The sequence below is a fragment of the Lolium rigidum genome, chromosome 3 (genome assembly GCF_022539505.1).
Source record: "Lolium rigidum isolate FL_2022 chromosome 3, APGP_CSIRO_Lrig_0.1, whole genome shotgun sequence".
Lineage (NCBI taxonomy): Eukaryota > Viridiplantae > Streptophyta > Magnoliopsida > Poales > Poaceae > Lolium > Lolium rigidum.
In genome coordinates this window covers 161,189,982-161,205,694 of record NC_061510.1, presented here as the reverse complement: position 1 = coordinate 161,205,694, position 15,713 = coordinate 161,189,982, and positions in this window count along the sequence as shown.

Here is a 15,713-nt window from a genome sequence, read left to right as displayed (position 1 = left end):
TTGGGCACGTTATTCATTATCCCTTACGCGCGGCAAACTTATCGAAGAATACAAGCCCTAGTGCAAATATATCGGATGACCTATGAAGAGCTACAGAAAAACTTCGGTAGAGCAAAACGTTCGAGTGGTACAACTTGAGTCTACGCACGGATTGCCAGCATCCGTACCTAGACTCGGGGGCTACTCCCATCGGGAGCGCTGGCCGCGCACCCGATAGAAGAAGATGATGCTGATACAAGATGGGTAAGAGCAATCAAGGAGAAGAACATTAGGAGGAGGCATGCTTTAGTCTCTACCCGAACTATCTTCGGCTAGACACTCGGGGGCTACTGACGTGGGCATTACCCTTCGGGTAACCAACATTGCCCTATCCTGTACGATGTAACTGGAGGCCCATGAAGGTACTCGATAGTTTGGCGGGCCACTTGGAGGCCCATGAAGGTACTCGATAGATTCCTTGGCGGACAAGACAAGGAAGGAGCCGAACAAGGAAAGTTTAGAGTTAGAACTATTGTAAACCTAGTCGTACTCGGTTAGACCTCTTGGGACCTGGCCTCCTATATAAAGGCCAGGAGAGAGGCTGCCGAGGGACACGATCAATCTTAGCAATCTTAGCCACCAAAAGTCTAGAGCTAGGTCGCCGAAACACTTAGCCTCTCGACGAGATCTCAGCCGAACCCTTCGGCATCCCATTGTAACCCAATATTCTCATAATCAAGATCAGACAGGCAGGACGTAAGGGTTTTACCTCATTGAGGGCCCCGAACCTGGGTAAATCGCTCTCCCCGCTTGTCTGTGAACCGATGTCTCGTATCAGCTTACAGGATTCCATCAACCCTAAGCCCCAATCGGAGGGCATTGCCGAGGAGTACCCTCGACAAGCATCATTGTACGATAAGAGCAATGGTTAAAGATTCAAATATGTATGCTTTTGATTTTAAGGGTCGTTCCCCCTTCCCGATGCTTAATTATTTAATGCCAGAGGTGGCGAATAAGCACAATTTATAATACTCCTTAAGATTTATTAAATAATTCATTGTTATTTGTATTGAGGTGTTAAATCAAAGAAAATATTTATTTTCTTTGATTTCCAATTTTTTAGAATAATTATGAATTATCATTCTCTCTTTAATTATTTAAAAAAGCTTAGAATTTCTTTATTCAATTTTATTGGTAGTATTTCATCATACTCATTTTTAGCATTTGTTAAATTTGTGATGAAAGTATTTATTTTGAATAGTTCTCAAAATTTTAAGTGGTCTACATATTTTTATTTATTTTATTCTAGGTTTTTTAGATTTATTTTTCAATTTTTAATAAAACCCCATGGTCAAATGACCATTTTGCCCCTCCCTTGGCCCACTGGTCAGACCGACCGAGTGGTTAGGTTGGACCAGCCCGTTGGGCTCGGCCCAACCGGCTCACTCGCTCGCTCGCGTCGCCCTCTCCTTGACGTAACCATAATCCCCTACTCTCTCTCTCGTGACTCTGCGTCGCTAGCGCCATCGCGTCTCCGGCGGTCCCTGGCATCGTGATTGGTCGCAATCGAACTGCCTCGCGATGCCGCCCATTCCTGTCCGCCTCGATCTGGAAGATTTTGTCGCCTCCGCTCATTCCTCGACCCCCTACCGCAACTAGGGTTGCGGTATGCGCGGCGATTCTTGTCGCGCCGATGCTCCTGGGCGTCGTGGTGGTGCTCAGAGCATGCTGGTGGTGCGCCGGAGCGGTGGTGCTCGGCGTAACCACGACTTAGTCTTGGCCTGGCGCCGCCGTGACCACCATGGACACACCTACAACGCCATGCTCCAGGTACGCCTCCTGCTTCCCCCTCCTCTCTTCTCCTCTTCTTCTCCAATATCTTGGGTCACTGGCCAAGCCTCCCTCTCTGAGGATGCTGGCCATGCCGTGCTGCTCCATTGTTGTGCCTGCTGCTACTGCTGATGCTGCTCTTGCTCTATTGCATGGGTCTGCTGCCGTGCTGTTGGCTGCTGCTATGCTCTACTTGTCATGAACTGTTGTTCATGTTCCTATTGTGCCACTGGACATGTTATGGTTGATTAATTACTTGCTTGGCTAGCCCTGATTACTGTTGTTGTTCAGATTGTATGTGTCTACCTCTGTTCCTGCATCCTTGGCTTATTATGGCTTGCAGTACTTGCATTTGCAAGTGCCAATTATGCATGTGTGGTGTTGCTGTGAGGCTCCATCTAATCCTAGGGCTTGCTTGCTTTTCCAGTTGCATAGATTCATCTAATCTTGATGATGTGATTCTGGATACAATTATAAATTGTTTATTCAATTTCTATTGATGCAATTGTATCTTAGCTGTGGTGATTCAGTAACTCATTTTTATCACCAGAATTTGACCGGATCAGAGGTGGGCCGCGATCAAGATGGGCTTGAAGAATATATATAGAAGAAATACGTGAATCGGCCTTACATGCAAAGTTTGGGCTAGTTTGCCCGTGTATCTGTACCATAGTAGGATACGTGTCGGTTAGGAGTTAGAGTTTTACCCGTGCACGGTTAGGTGGACGCCTGAATTAGAAAGTCCCCCGGACTATAAATATGTATCTAGGGTTTATGGAATAAACAACAACCAACGTTCAACACAATCAATCTCGGCGCATCGCCAACTCCTTCGTCTCGAGGGTTTCTCCTGGTAAGCACCATGCTGCCTAGATCGCATCTTGCGATCTAGGCAACACAAGCTTATTATGTTGTTCATGCGTTGCTCGTGCTGAAGCCTTTTTGATGGCGAGCAACGTAGTTATCTCAGATGTGTTAGGGTTAGCATTGTTCTTCGTATCATATGCTGTCGTAGTGCAACCCTTATACATCTAGCCGCCCTTACACCTATCTTAGGTGTAGGGGCGGCACCCGCTTGATCATTGTTTAGTAGATCCGATCCGTTACGGTTGCTCCTTGTTCTTCAAGGATTAGTTTAATATCCGCAATAGTTAGGCCTTACAAAGGGTTGGAGGATCCGGCGGCGTGTAGGGTGTAGTTTGCTAGCCCTAGACAGGATGTTCCGGGGATCAACCTCGTGTTGGTTTTTAGGCCCTGTCTAGGATCGGCTTACGATCACCGTACGCGAGCGCGAGGCCCAATCGTGAGTAGGATGATCCGATTATGCGGTGAAAACCTAAATCGTCGTAGATCGCTGATGACCCACAAGTATAGGGGATCGCAACAGTCTTCGAGGGAAGTAAAACCCAAATTTATTGATTCGACACAAGGGGAGGTAAAGAATACTTATAAGCCTTAACAACTGAGTTGTCAATTCAGCTGCACCTGGAAAAGCTCTAGTAACAGGGGTGATGTGAAAGTAGCAGTGATATGAGAGCAACAGTAACAGTAACACATCAGCAGTAGTAGTAATATGAGAGCAATGGCACCAGAAAACAGTTGACATGTAGAACGAGTATATGATGATGAAAGATGTACCGGGGTTCCCAGCTATCTACACTAGTGGTAACTCTCCAATAACAAGTGTTGGGTGAACAAATTACAGTCGGGCAATTGATAGGATTGAAATAGCATTAAGACAGAATATCAAGATCATTAATCATGTAGGCATGTTTTCCAATAATAGTCGTACGTGCTCGCAATGAGAAACTTGCACAACATCTTTTGTCCTACCAGCCGGTGGCAGCCGGGCCTCAAGGGAAACTCTCTGGATATTAAGGTACTCCTTTTAATAGAGCACCGGAGCAAAGCATTAACACTCCGTGAAAACATGTGTCCCTCACATCACCGCCATCCCCTCCGGTTGTCCCGATTTCTGTCACTTCGGGGCCTTTGGTTCCGGACAGTGACATGTGCATACAACTTGTAGATACAATCTAAGCAATAAGTATAGAGCTCAAATCTAAGATCATGGCACTCGGGCCCTAGTGACAAGCATTAAGCATAACAAGATTGCAGCAACAATAACTTCATAAACTTTGTAGATAGACAATCATAATGTAACAATCCATCGGATCCCGACAAACACAACACCGATTACATCAGATTAATCTCAATCATGTAAGGCAGCTCATGAGATCATTGTATTGAAGTACATGGGGGAGAGAATACCAACTAGCTACAGCTAGAACCCGTAGTCCATGGGGGAACTACTCACGGAGCATGATGGAGGTGATGGCGTTGATGGAGATGGCTTCCGGGGGCACTTCCCCGTCCCGGCGAGGTGCCGGGACAGAGACTTCGTCCCCCGAATTGGAGTTTCGCGATGGTGGCGGCAACCCGGAGTCTTTACGGAGTTTCGTCAAGAGTTACGGTGTTTTTAGGTCGAAAGGGATTTTATAGGCGAAGAGGCGGCGCGAGGGGGCACACGGGGCGCCACACCACAGGCCGGCGCGGCCCGGGCCGGGCCGCGCCGCCCTATGGTGTGGTGGGCCTCTCGGCCCCTCTCCGACCCTTCTTCGGTGTTACGGGACGCTTCCGGGAAAAATAGGAGGTTTGGTCTTCGTTTCGTCGAATTCCGAGAATATTGCCCGAACAGCCTTTACGGAACCAAAAACAGCAGAAAACAGAAGCGGCACTGTGGCATCTTGTTAATAGGTTAGTTCCGGAAAATGCATGAAATCATCATAAAGTGCAAGCAAAACATGTAAGTATTGTCATAAAACAAACATGGAACAACAGAAATTATGGATACGTCGGGGACGTATCAGCATCCCCAAGCTTAGTTCTCGCTCGTCCCGAGCAGGTAAACGATAAAAAGAATAATTTCGTAGTGACATGCTACTTACATAACCTTGATCATACTATTACAAAGCATATGAAATGAATGAAGTGACTCAAGGCAATGATCTATAGTTGCTAACAAATAGATAACATATAGCAAAACTTTTCATGAAGAGTACTTTCAAGACAAGTATCAAAAGTCTTGCACAAGAGTTAACTGATAAAGCAATAAGTTCAAAGTAAAGGCATCGAAGCAACACAAAGGAAGATATAAGTTTCAGCGGTTGCTTTCAACTTGTAACATGCATATCTCATGGATAATTATCAACACAAAGTAATATGATGAATGCAAATATGCAAGTATGTAAGAATCAATGCACAGTTGACACAAGTGTTTGCTTCTAAGATGGAAGGAAGTAGGTAAACCGACTCAACATAAAGTAAAAGAATGGCCCTTCAAAGAGGAAAGCATCGATTGCTATATTTGTGCTAGAGCTTTGGTTTTGAAGACATAAAGAGAGCATAAAAGTAAAGTTTTGAGAGGTGTTTGTTGTTGTCAACGAATGGTAGTGGGCACTCTAACCCCCTTGCTAGACAAACCTTCAAGAGCGGCTCCCATGAATTATTTTTATTTTTGGGTGGCACTCCTTCCAACCTTTCTTTCACAAACCATGGCTAACCGAATCCTCGGGTGCCTGCCAACAATCTCATACCATGAAGGAGTGCCCTTTTATTTTAGTTTCATTATGATGATGACACTCCTCCCAACCTTTGCTTACACAAGCCATGGCTAACCGAATCCTCGGGTGCCGTCCAACAATCACATACCATGGAGGAGTGTCTATTTTGGTTAATTAATTTGGGACTGGGAATCCCATTGCCAGCTCTTTTTGCAAAATTATTGGATAAGCGGATGAAGCCACTAGTCCATTGGTAAAAGTTGCCCAACAAGGTTGAAAGATAAACACCACATACTTCCTCATGAGCTATAAAACATTGACACAAATCAGAGGTAATGAATTTTGAATTGTTTAAAGGTAGCACTCAAGCAATTTACTTTGGAATGACAGGAAATACCACATAGTAGGTAGGTATGGTGGACACAAATGGCATAGTGGTTGGCTCAAGTATTTTGGATGCATGAGAAGTAATCCCTCTCGATACAAGGATTAGGCTAGCAAGGCTATTTGAAGCAAACACAAGTATGAACCGGTACAACAAAACTTACATAAGAACATATTGCAAGCATTATAATACTCTACACTGTCTTCCTTGTTGCTCAAACACTTTTACCAGAAAATATCTAGACCTTAAGAGAGATCAATTATGCAAACCAATTTTAACAAGATCTACGGTAGTTATCCACTAATAGGTTTAAACTACATGAAAAAACTTAATCATGATCTTCTTGAGAGCCCAAAACAATTGCCAGGTGTCAAATTATCCAAGACATATGAGGCATTTTCTGTTTTTAACCAAATATAAATAAGTGCAATAGCTTCCAACTTTTATCATTGAACATTAAAAGTAAAACGAAGAACACGAGTGTTCATATGAAAAAGCGGAGCGTGTATCTCTCCCAAACAATGATTGCTAGGATCCCATCTTATTCAAACATAAACAAAAATAAAAGCACACAGACGCTCCAAGTAAAACACATAAGATGTGACCGAATAAAAATATAGTTTCAGGGGAGGAACCTGATAAGTTGATGAAGAAGGGGATGCCTTGGGCATCCCCAAGCTTAGACAGCTTGAGTATTCTTGAAATATGCAGGGATGAACCACGGGGGCATCCCCAAGCTTAGACTTTTCACTCTTCTCGATCATATATCATCCTCCTCTCTTGACCCTTGAAAACTTCCTTCACACCAAACTTCTCATAAACTTCATTAGAGGGGTTAGTACTCAAAAAATTTGAATCCACCTTGGTCCTGTAGTGGCACATTGCAAGAACTCAATAAAATATTAACTACAGCCCTCTACGTCTAGAAAACCTTGCTTAAAGTCCACAAGAGACAATGCAAAAAACAGAGACAGAATCTGCCAAAACAGAACAGCCAGTAAAGACGAATTTTAATAAAATACTTACGTTGCTCAAATCAGAAAACTCAAAACTAATGAAAGTTGCGTACATATCTGAGGAACACGCACGTAAACTGGCATATTTTTCTGAGTTACCTACAGGGAAAACAGCCCAGATTCGTGACAGATAGAAATCTGTTTCTGCGCAGAAATCCAAATCTAGTATCAACCTTCGATTAGAGGCTTCACTTGGCACAACAAAATACAAAACTAAGATAAGGAGAGGTTGCTACAGTAGTAAACAACTTCCAAGATACAAATATAAAACAAAGTACTGTAGCAAAATAACACATGGGTTATCTCCCAAGAAGTTGCTTTATTTATAGCCATTAAGATGGGCTCAGCAGTTTTAATGATGCACTCGCAAGAAATAGTATTCGGAGCAAAAGAGAGCATCAAGAGGCAAATCCAAAACACATTTATGTCTAACATGCTTCCTATGCAAAGGAATCTTGTAAATAAACAAGTTCATGAAAAGCAAAGTAACAAGCATAAGAAGATAAAACAAGAATAACTTCAAAAATTTAAGCATATAGAGAGGTGTTTTAGCACCATGAAAATTTCTACTACCATATTTTCCTCTCTCATAATAATTTTCAGTAGCTTCATGAACAAACTCAACATCATAACTATCACATGCAGCATACCTTTCATGATTTCCAAACACATAATTTTTATCAAGTTCAAGAATAGTGGAATTAAAACTTTCAAACTTACTTTTATTAATAATATAACAAGGTAGTTGATCAATCTCAAGAGATATGGGACTCATAGAATAAGTCAAGAACTCTCCAATCCCATTTTCATTAGTAGTACAATTAATATTATCAAGTAACATAGGACCATCATCTAGAGCCTTATCATAAACATTTGCCAAGCAAAATTCTTTAGTACCATGCATTTCGACATCAGGCACAAACAAAGCATTATCATAAGATTTATAAAAGTAGCATGGATTATCATAAATAACAGTAGCATAATTATTTTCACAAGTTTTACTCATAGGCAATACTTCAAGAGAATCCACAGGAACATAACATTCAACCTCTTCCGGTAAGCATGGAGGACAATCAAATAGTGTAAGAGATAAAGAGTTACTCTCATTAGAAGGTTGGCATGGGTAGCTAATCCATTCTTCCTCCTTTTGTTCGTCGCTCTCCTCTTCTTTTTCATCCAATGAGCTTTCAGGTTCATCAATTTCCTCCTCTTTTTCATCCAATGAGCTTTCAAGTTCATCAGTTTCTTCTTCCACAGCTTCCTGCAAATTGTGAGTGCATTCTTGTGCATTAATGTGTCTCTCTTTATAATCAAGGATATAAGGATTCCTACTGTAGCATTCTATGCAAGAATTAAGGATAGTAGATACATAATCTTTAAGGCCCTTACAAACAACACAAGTTTCATAATTCTCAACCATGAAGGATTCTATTTCGGAGGCTCCCATAAATAAGACAAATTGTTCTACCTCTTCGAACCCATAATGAATATAGCAATTCCGATTATAGTTCTTAATTAAAAATTCCTCACTAAAGCCACATTGAAATTTAAGATGTTTAGTATCCTGTTGAGAGCAACGAGTTTATATCATGGCGTTCAAGCAAGATTTTAGCAATTGTATTCAATTTTTCTATCATAGCACTCATTATTTTACCAGTTCTTGATTCTCTATAACAATTATAACATTCTATAAGCTCCAAGTAGGTTGTAGGTTCTCCCATAACAGCAATTTTTAATTTTTCGATTTTTCAATTTTTTATGGATTTTTGGGTATATGAGGAAAGTAAAACAAAACTGAAATAAACTAGACAAAAGTAAACTAAGCAAACTAATACTAGACAGAAATAAACTAAGCAAAACAAAATAAAATAAAATAGAGAGAGAGGTGGAGTGTACTCCCCATGTGAACTTATGAGTAGAGCTATGCCTCCCCGGCAACTGCGCCAGAAAATAGTCTTGATGACCCACAAGTATAGGGGATCGCAACAGTCTTCGAGGGAAGTAAAACCCAAATTTATTGATTCGACACAAGGGGAGGTAAAGAATACTTATAAGCCTTAACAACTGAGTTGTCAATTCAGCTGCACCTGGAAAAGCACTAGTAACAGGGGTGATGTGAAAGTAGCGAGTGATATGAGAGCAACGATAATAGATAACACAGCAGCAGTAGTAGTAATATGAGAGCAATGACACCAAAAAACGAGTTGACATGTAGAACGAGTATATGATGATGAAAGATGGACCGGGGTTCCCAGCTATCTACACTAGTGGTAACTCTCCAATAACAAGTGTTGGGTGAACAAATTACGGTCGGGCAATTGATAGGATTGAAATAGCATTAAGACAGAATATCAAGATCATTAATCATGTAGGCATGTTTTCCAATAATAGTCGTACGTGCTCGCAATGAGAAACTTGCACAACATCTTTTGTCCTACCAGCCGGTGGCAGCCGGGCCTCAAGGGAAACTACTTGGATATTAAGGTACTCCTTTTAATAGAGCACCGGAGCAAAGCATTAACACTCCGTGAAAACATGTGTCCCTCACATCACCGCCATCCCCTCCGGTTGTCCCGATTTCTGTCACTTCGGGGCCTTTGGTTCCGGACAGTACATGTGCATACAACTTGTAGATACAATCTAAGCAATAAGTATAGAGCTCAAATCTAAGATCATGGCACTCGGGCCCTAGTGACAAGCATTAAGCATAACAAGATTGCAGCAACAATAACTTCATAAACTTTGTAGATAGACAATCATAATGTAACAATCCATCGGATCCCGACAAACACAGCACCGATTACATCAGATTAATCTCAATCATGTAAGGCAGCTCATGAGATCATTGTATTGAAGTACATGGGGGAGAGAATACCAACTAGCTACAGCTAGAACCCGTAGTCCATGGGGGAACTACTCACGGAGCATGATGGAGGCGATGGCGTTGATGGAGATGGCTTTCGGGGCACTTCCCCGTCCGGCGAGGGTGCCGGGACGAGACTCTGTCCCCCGAGTTGGAGTTTCGCGATGGTGGCGGCGACCACTGGAGTCTTTCCGGAGTTTCTTCAAGAGTTACGGTGTTTTTAGGTCGAAAGGGATTTTATAGGCGAAGAGGCGGCGCGGGGGGCACACGGGGCGCCACACCACAGGCCGGCGCGGGCCCAGGCCAGGCCGCGCCGCCCTATGGTGTGGTGGCCCTCTGGCCCCTCTCCGACCCTTCTTCGGTGTTCTGGACGCTTCCGGGAAAAATAGGAGGTTTGGTCTTCGTTTCGTCGAATTCCGAGAATATTGCCCGAACAGCCTTTCTGGAACCAAAAACAGCGAGAAACAGGAACTGGCACTGTGGCATCTTGTTAATAGGTTAGTTCCGGAAAATGCATGAAATCATCATAAAGTGCAAGCAAAACATGTAAGTATTGTCATAAAACAAACATGGAACAACAGAAATTATGGATACATCGGGGACGTATCAATCGCTTTAGCTTTATCTTGATCAAGCAGGACCACCATATATTCGTACACCTCGTACGAATCATGGGTGGATCGGCTCTTTGAGCCGATTCACAGGACAACCTGAGAGCCGATCGAGGCTCGTATTTAACGTTTACGTGTATGCCATGCAGGAAACTAAGCGAGGCATCATCCAACACCTTCCTGACCAGGTATAGGTCAGGTGGCACGCCCTTGCGACGGCATCGGACGTGTGACCGGAAGGCTTTGCGGGCCGTCGCTGCGAGGGACCGGGGCCAGCCGCAGCCCTAGTTGTTCCCGGCTCTACGGTGTTGCCAGTCGCTGCCCGCCGGTGGGTTTCTGACCGCAACACATTCTGGCACGCCCGGTGGGACCATCTTCGACATCCACCGCATCGCCATCTACATCCGAGATGGCGAAAAGCACTCCGGTCACGTACGAGGATCTGACTGACGAGCTCAAGAAGAAGCATGACGAGATCAAGGGAGTCCTCGAAGCCGACCTCATCGGCTCTTTCCACAGAACCCGCTCCCATGGCATCAGGTGGAAGGGGTTCTCACCGAAGCGCGCTCGATGGAGTGGACCTGTCCGCCCCGTCAGAAGAACGCACCAGGTCGCTGCGTCAGGAGATCAACTTCATGGTGGCTCATTCGCTGCACCGCAACTCTGAGAGCCTGGTGAACACTTTGGAGCGTGTCGCTTTGCGCGTGATCCAGGAAATCATGAGCCATCAGTTTTCTCCGTCGGGACCAGCTCTAGGGACTCACAAAGGAGAAATACCATTCCAGTCCCGTCCACCGCTGCCGTTCGCGTTGGCAGCACCAGAGGTGCTGAACTCATCGGCATACGTCGTCTACAAGATTGGTGGTGACCCTAGTGACTACCAATTCCTACCTGAGGCGCCCAAGGAGATCCCGCACGGATACACGTGCGCATACGTGCCAGGCTGCGATGGCCGGGCACTCTCGAACCAGGCTGCGGCAGCGAGGGGCCTCCGGAACAGCGGGAGGAACGTCGGGAGCAGATCTTGAGAAGCAAACGTGGTCAGCTAAATACGCCACTCCGACAAACCTCCGAGCTCAGCTCCTGCAGCTTGGCTCGGAACTGGAAAAGCAAGCATGGTCGGCTAAGTATACCACCCCGGCGAATCTTCGGGGTTCGACACCTTCGACCATCACCGCGGATCAGATTTGTACAATTCTGAAAGATCGGTTCGGCATGATGCCGAAAAGGAAGGCATTCGGCTATACCAAGCCGTACCCCAACGAGTACGAATTGATCCCGCTACCACCCAAATATCGGCTCCCGGACTTCACAAAGTTTAGTGGATCGAGATGGTTCCAGCTCCATCGAGCATGTGAGCCGATATTTGGCACAGTCGGGCACGATCTCAGCATCGGACGAGCTGCGTGTGAGGTTTTTCGCACGGTCCCTCACGGGATCGGCTTTCGGGTGGTACACATCACCGCCACCGAACTCAATCCGGACTTGGAGGCGGTTGGAAGAGCAGTTCCATGAGCGGTATCACTCGAGAGGCTTCCGAGGCTGGCATTGCCGATCTAGCACAAGTACGACGAAGCGCGAGGGAAACGGTGTCGGAATACATCCAGCGCTTCGGGACCATTAGGAACCGATGCTATTCGGTTCACGTAAGTGAAAAAGAAGCGGTCGAGTTGGCGGTGGTGGGTCTCTCATCATCGATCAAGGACGTGGCCTCCAAGCGAGACTACCCTTCATTGGTGCACATGGTGCGAAGGCTGTCGGCATATGAACAGGCGCCACCCGGATGTTTACCGGGACAAATTCAAGCGTGCGGTGGTCCTGGTTGAGGCGGACGAGGATGAAGGTGCTGCGGGAGATCGAGAGGTAGCGAGTGGCTGAATGGACTCGGGCGGCAGGCCCGTGTCCTGCAAGTGGGTTAAGCCACAAGGCCCTCCAAAAGGGTTCGACTTCGACGTGACCAAAACTGAGCAGATTTTCGACCTCTTACTCACGGAGAAGCATATAAAGGTACCCGAAGGCCACAAGATCCCCACGGTGCAAGAGCTGAACGGAAAGCCATACTGCAAGTGGCATAACACGTTCACCCACACCACTAACGACTGCAGGGTGTGGTGTCAGCAGATCCAAATGGCGATAAAAAAAGGGCGACAATTTTCAACCAGTACGCCATGAAGGTCGACACACACCCCTTCCCCGCCGTTAACATGGTGGAGTATAATTACCATGGAGGGTGCCAGCCAGATTTCTCGTGCAATATCAACATGGTGGGACCTGGGCACCACTCTGGTAAGGACGGAGATGAGGGCAGCTGCTCTCATAGCAAAGACACAGAGGAAGCCGCTCCACGCGATCGGCTCCGCCACGACGGCAAGCGCTACGTCACAGAGGGAGAAGTGAAGAACATAAGATATCAACGACCTCTCTCTGATCACCTCCTCAACAAGTATGTGAGTCAGTATGACCAACGCCGACGATACAACGACGATGATGAAAAAGATCGTCTGGCTAGGGACGAAAGGAGACGTCGTCGGCATGATCACGACGAGGAGCGATATGAGCGGCACGCCAAGGAAAAGTCGAGGGAGCAAGACGACGTGGATAGGCACTGGGACTGCCCCTTCTTCAGACACTGCTGGGATTCAGGAATGAGCCGATTGCCTACAATCGGCAATTGCCTAGAATGTAAACAAAGGAAGAAGGATGCAGCTAGCGTGTCTGTGTTCAAGCGTCTAGGGCCTCTCCCGCCTCGAAACAAGCGTGCTGAGTCCTCTCGGGTGGAAGATCTCGAGGAACTAGAGGACGATGATGAAGAAGACAAGTATCATCGGCCAAGGTGGTGCCCTGATGGGCTCAGCCGTTCCCAGAAGCGAAGGGTTCAGCGTCTACGTGGGTTGGAGGAAGCTGAAAGGTTATACCTGCACACGTTGAGGAAGGCACGGCCTGATCTGGCCGCCAAAATTCAGCGAACCCTGGACGAAGAAGGTCGGCCACAAAGAAAAGAGTGGCGCCCCAGACAAAGGAAAGCCGATGATGAGACATCGGCTGGCACAAACATGGTCTTCATCCTTCCAACGGAGTTTAGCGCTCCAGGATTATACGAAGCACCTGTAGCACAATCGGATCTGCGGCCCACGGCCGGTCATCTTTGAGAAGCCACGAGAAAGAAGTTACGATGCACTCGAAGGCCCCGTACTTGCGAGGATACATCAATGGGCAGCCTGTCAACAAGATGTTGGTGGACACCGGAGCGGCGGTTAACATTATGCCATACTCCATGCTACGTCGGTTGGGACGCTCCAGCTCGGATCCGATCAAGACCAATGTAACACCGAGCGATTTCAACGGCCAAGCATCCGACGCACAAGGTGTTCCGAATGTGGATCCGACCGTAGGAAGGAAAACTCGTCCCTACGACGTTCTTTATTGTCGACAAGCAAAAGCTCCTATGTCTGTCCTACTAGGGAGAGATTGGATCCACGCCAATCGTTGCATTCCATCCACGATGCACCAATACCTAATACAGTGGGATGGAGATGAAGTAGAAGTCGTCCACGCGGATGATTCAGCCGAGATTTCGACGGCTGGCATGAACGTTTGGGAGACATCGGGCCAAGAGCCACTCTCAGGCATCAATTTGGACGACTGCGAGCGCATCGACGTGACAAAGAACGGGGTTAGGCTGGTTTTATCCACCGGCCTGACCGTGTAACAAAAGCAAACATCGATGGACGAACGTGGCGATGCCGATCCAGGTGATCGGCCCCAAGGATCTATGGAGGAACATTACAAAACCTTCATCGAGCAAGCAACGTGGAGGCCGATTCCAGCAATCGGCCAAAATTATCCTCACCATCCATTCTGTTTAGAGGCAGCGCCAGCCTAATGGACAATGAGGTAATGGGTTTGCGTCGGCTGATGGGCTGGAAGAAGTCAACACTGTCCTTAACCGGGCCGACGTTCACACATAGCGCCTTGGTTAACCACAGAGCCGATTTCAGCAGTTCCCTGACAGAATCGGCTCGGGGGGGGGGGGCACCTAATCGGATGAACATGTGCAGTAAAACCTTGGCTAATCACAGAAGCCGGTTTCAGCAGTTACCTGACAGAATCGGCTCGGGGGGCACCTAATCAGATGAGCATGTGCGATACATGTGCAGTGAGATATTGGGGGCCGATAGAAAAATCGGCCCGTAAAAAAAATAATATTTCGCATACAAAGCCGATGCACGGCCATCGACTCTAGCACAAGGATCGGCTTAAAGGAACACAAGGAGTCCTTTGGATCTACCAGTAGCATGTGCAAAACACAAGGATCTCCAGCTCTGTGTTAGAGGATGGAGGAGGGGTGATCGACTTTGGCTGGCTCTGCATGATAGTTCTCTCAGACATGATATAGCCCAGGTCCATTTGTCTGAATGGCATTCCCTCGTCTCTGTTTCGCCTTGACTGAGACTCGGGGGGCAGCTGGCCTGGTGGATGCCCTGTTTTAGAAAGCCGATTGGGTGGCCATCGGCTAGTCCTGCGCCACGATTTTCGTCAAGGGTGGTGATCCGGCGGAACTCAAACTCATTGAGCGAAAGGATGAAGGATAGATCATGAAGGCTTGATGCGCTGACATCGGCTTATTTGAGCTTTGACCAAGATTGCAGTCATCCCATGGTCGAAAAGATGAAGGGCGGATTATGAGAGACCGAGGCGTTGCCATCGGCTCATTGAGAATCGGTTTAAAAGAGATCGGCAAAATCGAATTGGGGAAACTTCTTCATTAATGAACAGGATTTCTTACAAAGAAAGAGCCGATTGCTCAGAGAAGGAAGAACAAAAGAAGGGTCTATTGACCAATCTACTACTGCTAGTCCTACACTAGTAGATCATAATCTACGGGCCATCGCTGCCCTCGTCGTCATCCTCGGAGCTCTCATCGGCACTACTGCCGATGGGCCCCTCGTCGCTGCTCCCGTAGCCCTCTACGGGAGCTTCATCCTCCTCTTCATCGTCGCTGCTGTCGTCGTCCCACCACATGCGGAGGCGTTTCGCCGGCGGGTAGCCCTCGAGGGAGTCGTCGTCGTCTTCCTCCTCCTCTTCTTCAGAGGAGGGGCAGCCGTCCCGGGGAACCGGTCGTCCTCGCTTCCGACTCCGGTTCCCCGTCGGCGAGGAACCGAAGATCTTCATCCCCGCTGGTCAAGGACCGGTCGTCCTCGGACCAGATGGAGGAGGCGTGGTCTTCCTGGTCCCATTCTTCTGGGGCGCGGATGTCCTCCGGCGTCTCGCGGGAGGAGGAAGACCCGTAGGAAAGATCGGAGGAGGAGGAGGAGGAAGAAGACATGGTGGCACAGGAGGGTTTTTGGGTGCTAATGCGAGGAGGATGAAGGAGGAGCAAGCTGTTTAGAACGGTTAAATAAAAGGGATATGAGGGAGATTCAATGCCACGGCAGTTTCCGAGGAGATGGTGCCCAACAGAAAAAT